The sequence below is a fragment of the Arachis hypogaea genome, chromosome 15, assembly GCF_003086295.3.
Source record: "Arachis hypogaea cultivar Tifrunner chromosome 15, arahy.Tifrunner.gnm2.J5K5, whole genome shotgun sequence".
NCBI classification, from domain to species: Eukaryota; Viridiplantae; Streptophyta; class Magnoliopsida; order Fabales; family Fabaceae; genus Arachis; species Arachis hypogaea.
Window position 1 is genome coordinate 144191872 of NC_092050.1, and position 5726 is coordinate 144197597.

Consider the following 5726-nt stretch of genomic DNA (forward strand, 5'->3'; position numbering starts at 1 on the left):
CATAGAAAATAGCCAAAATATTTAGTTAAAAATCACTGTATAAAAAAGTGATATTGTGTGTAATTATACAAAGAGAGATCTTTTAAGTCATTGGAAAATACTTGCAAGAGACGTAAAGGATCACATGAATCCTCTATTCCTCTTACACACTATAAATATCCTCAATATACAATATTATTAGTGAGTGAAATAGAGATGAGTAGTATTATATATGTGTAGTGTATAGTGACAAAAAAAATATGTGTAGTCTGTAGTGTGAGAACACGATTATTTCTTATCAGCAGTATTAGGGGCACATTTTATAAGTTATAGTGATCAATTAATTATAATTAATATTTTTAATAGTATGAAATTATATAAGATTACACATTTATATAATCTCATTTTGAATAAATTTTAATAAAAGTATTAATTTCTGAGACTTTTTCTTTTACATACAATAAATCGGTAAGGATTATCGATCATGCAAGATCAATTTTAGATCTCTCTTAATAATTATTTTGAGTAAATTATATAAAACAATTAGCCTTTTCTTTTTCCCCTAAAAGGAATACGAATGGCCAAATAAACAAATCAAATAAATAATTTTATTTTATTTTTTATCTCGGCTTTATATAAAAGAATTTTATATTATTATTCAATAAAACATTATGAAAGGTTCAATAATTCACTTTTATTAATATGTTAACATTATTAAAAATTTATGTAATTTTTTTTGTACAATGAAATAAAACCCTAAATAAAATAAAAAAGAAATTGAAGGTTGTTAGAAAATTAAATCAAGAGGTATGCAAGTAATAAAAGTTTAGAAAAGTCAAAGGTAAAATTCAATTTAAATTCAAAGTGGTTACAAGTTTATGGTTCATCACTAAGATTCTACAAATTTTTTGTGCTATCTATCAACTTGCATGGATTAGAATTTTTATGAAACATTGAAGAAGCAAAGTTTGAGTTGAATACAATTATCATCAATTGGCTAGATATTGCTAGAAGCTAACATATTGGAAGCTTGAAGATTTTTAAAGAACATTCAAGAGAATAGTACAACTACAACATTTTACAACATTGAAGAAATTCAAAATCAAATTGAATTGAAATTAGAAGATTATGAAAACTATATGAATACAAATTGAAAGATGATTCATGAAACCAACTCCTGAAATGGTGGTCATTACAAAATTGATTTGTGATTTATAAATTATTATTTTAGTAGGAAGCATTACCTATATATAAAGGCACATATGCCTTGTGTATTGTATGTTCCATGAAATGAAAAAGATATGATTATGTGAAGTCCTTCTTGTTCTATTATTTCATATGAGTGTTGGTGAGTTTGAGAGATTGAAAATATGATAGTGTTACTTAAGAGAGTGAGTAATCTTGGGGCCAATTAAGTGTGGGTATTATACTTACAATTGGTACCAGAGCCGGTTAATCCAGCGCCTGGTGTTTGAGAGTTTGTGAGGTGTGAGAGAGTTCTCACATAGTTGTTTATTCATAGAGTTGGTATGTCAAACACTTTCAATATTATGTGGTCCGGTCCCAAGTTATTGGGAGACTTTGATGTCTACCCATTTGAAGGCGCAGAACCTATGGAATTTCATTGAATCGGGTTTGCAAGAAGGAGTAGATGCTGCCCAACAGAGGAGAGATCAATTGGCGCTATCTCAAATTCACTAAGGTGTAGATTATACAGTGTTTGGCAAAATAGAAAATGCCAAAAGTGCAAAAGAAGCATGGAACACGTTGAAGCTATCATGCAAAGGCGTAGATAAAGCTCAGAAAGCAAAGCTACAGTCTTTCAGAAGAGAATATGAAAGGTATGAGCTGTCTAGTTCAGAAACCGTTGAGAAATATTTTACTCGTGCTACAGACCTTGTCAATAAGATGAGTCTATGGAGAAGATATGTCCGATAGCAAAGTGGTGGAGAAAATTCTTCGCACCATACTGATGAAGTATGAGCATGTGGTGACTACGATACTAGAGTCCCACGATATGGATACTATGACGATTGCAGAGTTGCAAGGAACCATAGAAAGCCACATCAGTAGAATACTAGAGAAGTCAGAAAAATCAACCGAGAAAGCCCTGAAAAGTCGAGTAAATTTAAACAATGTTGCAGAATCAAGTCGTACACAAGAAGGACGAGGTCGTGGTTTTAATTTTCAAAATAGAGGCAGAGGAAGTTTCAGAGGTAGAGGTCATAGAAATTACAACCAAGGAAGTTACAATAATTTTACACCACCTAATCAAGGAAGAGATGGAACGAATTTCAGGCCTGTCAACCGAGGAGGAGGTCGAGGCAATTTTTATCATGAAAGAACCAATTTCAAATGCTTTCATTGTGGAAAGTATGGACACAAAGTAGCAGATTGCATATTCAAAATGGTGAATAACAATCAAGCACACGTTGCAGAAAATCAGCATCAAAATACTGATGATAATCCAGATGTTTTCTATGCTCCTGAACTTGATTACAATTTACTGAGTATGGGGCAATTATCTAAGAAGGGATATAAGATGATAACTTATCATGGATATTGCACTGTATTTAACAACAATGGAAGGTTCATTGATAAAGCAAAGATGACTTCAAACAGAATGTTTCCGTTAAAAATTCAACATGTTAATCCCTCTTGCATGAGCTCTATGATACTTGATGATAACTGGCTATGGCACATGCGGTTTGGACATTTTCATTTTTCTGGCCTAAACTACCTGTCAAGGAAAGGACTTGTTTCTGGCCTACCACGGATTCATATTCCCAATTGTGTTTGTGAGATTTGTCAACTGGAAAAGAAGCACAGAGATCTATTCCCTACAGAAAAGTCATGGAGAGCTAGAAGATTACTTGAAATTGTGCATTCAGATCTTTGTTCTGTAGAAGTTCCAAGTAATGGTGGTAGCAGGTACTTTATCACTTTTATTGATGATTTTAGTAGATATATATGGGTATACTTTCTGAAGCAGAAATCGGAAGCATGTGATATCTTTAAGACATTCAAGGCAATTGTCAAAAAACAAAGTGGCTATAAAATCAAAATTCTCAGAACAAACAGAGGAACAGAATATCTTGCGTGTTCAGAATACTTTAAGCAACACAGAATTCAACACCAACTAACAACTAGATATACTCCTCAACAAAATGGAGTTGTTGAAAGAAAGAACAGAACCATCATGGATATGGTCAGATGCATTCTCAAGTCAAAACAAATGCCTAAAGAGTTTTGGGCAGAAGCAGTCGCAACAGCAGTTCATATTTTAAACAGGTGTCCAACAAAAAGTGTTCGTGATAAAACTCCAGAGGAAGCTTGGAGTGGAAAGCGGCCTTCCATTCATCATTTCAGAGTCTTTGGGTGTATCGCTTATGTCCACGTACCAGATCAATTAAGGAAGAAGTTAGATGATAAAGGCGAGAAGTGTATCTTTATTGGCTATAGCACAGACTCAAAAGCATACAAGTTGTACAATCCAGAAACAAAGAAAGTAATCATCAGCAGAGACGTGACATTTGACGATTGTAATTTCAAATACATGTGATGATGAAGAAGAAAGACAACCGGACTTAACCGAACAACCAGAATCATCTAGAAGACCTCAAAGAGAGCGGAGACTACCTGCTAGATTAGCAGATTATGAAGTTGACAATGACAACAATCCGTCCGATGAAGAAATCATAAATTTTGCTCTATTTTTAGATTGTGAGCCGTTGAAATTTGAAGAAGCCTCTAAAGACAACAATTGGAAGAAAGCAATGGATGAGGAGACTCATGCCATTGAAAAGAATGACACATGGGAGCTGACAGATTTACCAGTAGATAAGAAGCCGATTGGAGTAAAGTGGGTTTACAAAACTAAGTACAAACCCAACGTTGAAGTTGATCATTTCAAAGCAAGATTAGTTGCAAAAGGATACAAACAAAAATCAGGTATCGACTACTTTGAAGTATTTGCTTCTGTTGCTAGATTAAACACTATTCGTATGATATTTCACTTTCAGCCCAAAATAAGTGGAAGATACATCAAATGGATGTTAATTCAGCATTTCTAAATGGCACTTTAGAAGAAGAAGTGTACGTTGAGAAACCTGCAGGATATGAAGTTTTTGGAAAAGAAGATAAAGTTTACAAGTTGAAGAAAGTTTTGTACGGGTTAAAACAAGCACCAAGAGCGTGGTATAAAAAGATTGATTCTTATTTCATTGAGAATGGTTTCAGAAGATGTCCATTTGAACATATTCTTTATATCAAGTTTGTTGAAAATGGAGATATCTTGATCGTGTGTCTTTATGTTGATGATTTAATCTTACTGGCAACAATTTGAAGTTAATTACAGAATTCAGGGAGGCTATGATAAAGCACTTTGAAATGACAGATATGGGATTGATGTCTTACTTTCTTGGCATTGAAGTAGTTCAAAAAGATGATGGAATTTTTATTTCTCAGAAGAAATATGCAAATTATATTTTGAAGAAATTTCAAATAGAACATTCAAAACCAGTTCCTACTCCAATCGAAGAGAAGTTCAAGTTGTTGAGAGAAGATAAAGAAAGAATAGTAAATCCTACATATTACAAAAGCTTCATTAGAAGTTTAAGGTACTTGACTGCGACTAGACCAGATATTGTGTTTGGAGTTAGTTTGCTTCGTAGATTTATGGAGGAGCCTTATACCAACCATTTGCAATCAGCAAAAAGAAATTCTTGAGGAATTGAACGAGAAACAAAGTACTCCAACAATAATATTTTGTGATAACAAGTCAGCTATTGCACTTTGCAAAAATCCAGTATTCCATGGAAGATCGAAGCATATTGATATTCGGTTTCATAAAATCAGAGAGTTGATAAATGAGAAAGAAGTTGTGATCGACTATTGTCCAACTGAAGAACAAGTTGCTGATATCTTTACAAAACCGTTCAAGACCGAGTTATTTTACAAATTGAAGAAGATGCTTGGAATGATAAATCCTACAGCTTGATTTAGGGAGACAATGTTAGAAAATTAAATCAAGATGTATGCAAGTAACAAAAGTTTAGAAAAGTCAAAGGCAAAATTCAATTTGAATTCAAAGTGGTTACAAGTTCATAGTTCATCACCAAGATTCTACAAACTTCTTGTGCTATCTATCAACTTGCATGGATTAGAATTTTCATGAGACATGGTTAAAGAATTGAAGAAGCAAAGTTTGAGTTGAATACAATAATCATCAATTAGCTAGATATTGCTAGAAGCTAACATATTGAAAGCTTGAAGATTTTTGAAGAACATTCAAAAGAATAGTACAGCTACAACATTGAAAAAATTTAAAATCAAATTGAATTGAAATTAGAAGATTATGAAAACTACATGAATACAAGTTGAAAGATGATTCATGAAGCCAACTCATGAAATAGTGGTCATTACAAAATTGATTTGGGATTTATAAATTATTATTTTAGTAGGAAGCATTGTCTATATAAAGGCACATATGCCTTGTGTATTGTATGTTCCATGAAATGAAAAAGATAAGATTATGTGAAGTTCTTCTTGTTCTATTATTTCATATGAGTGTTAGAAAGTTTGAGATATTGAAAATATGATAGTGTTACTTAAGAAAGTGAGTAATCTTAGGGCCAATTAAGTGTGGGTATTATTGTAAACCCTGGTTAAATTAGTAGATAATTAGTCAATAAATTAGTTTTCAATAAGAAAGATTAGAAATGTGAATATTTATCAAATTAGGATAA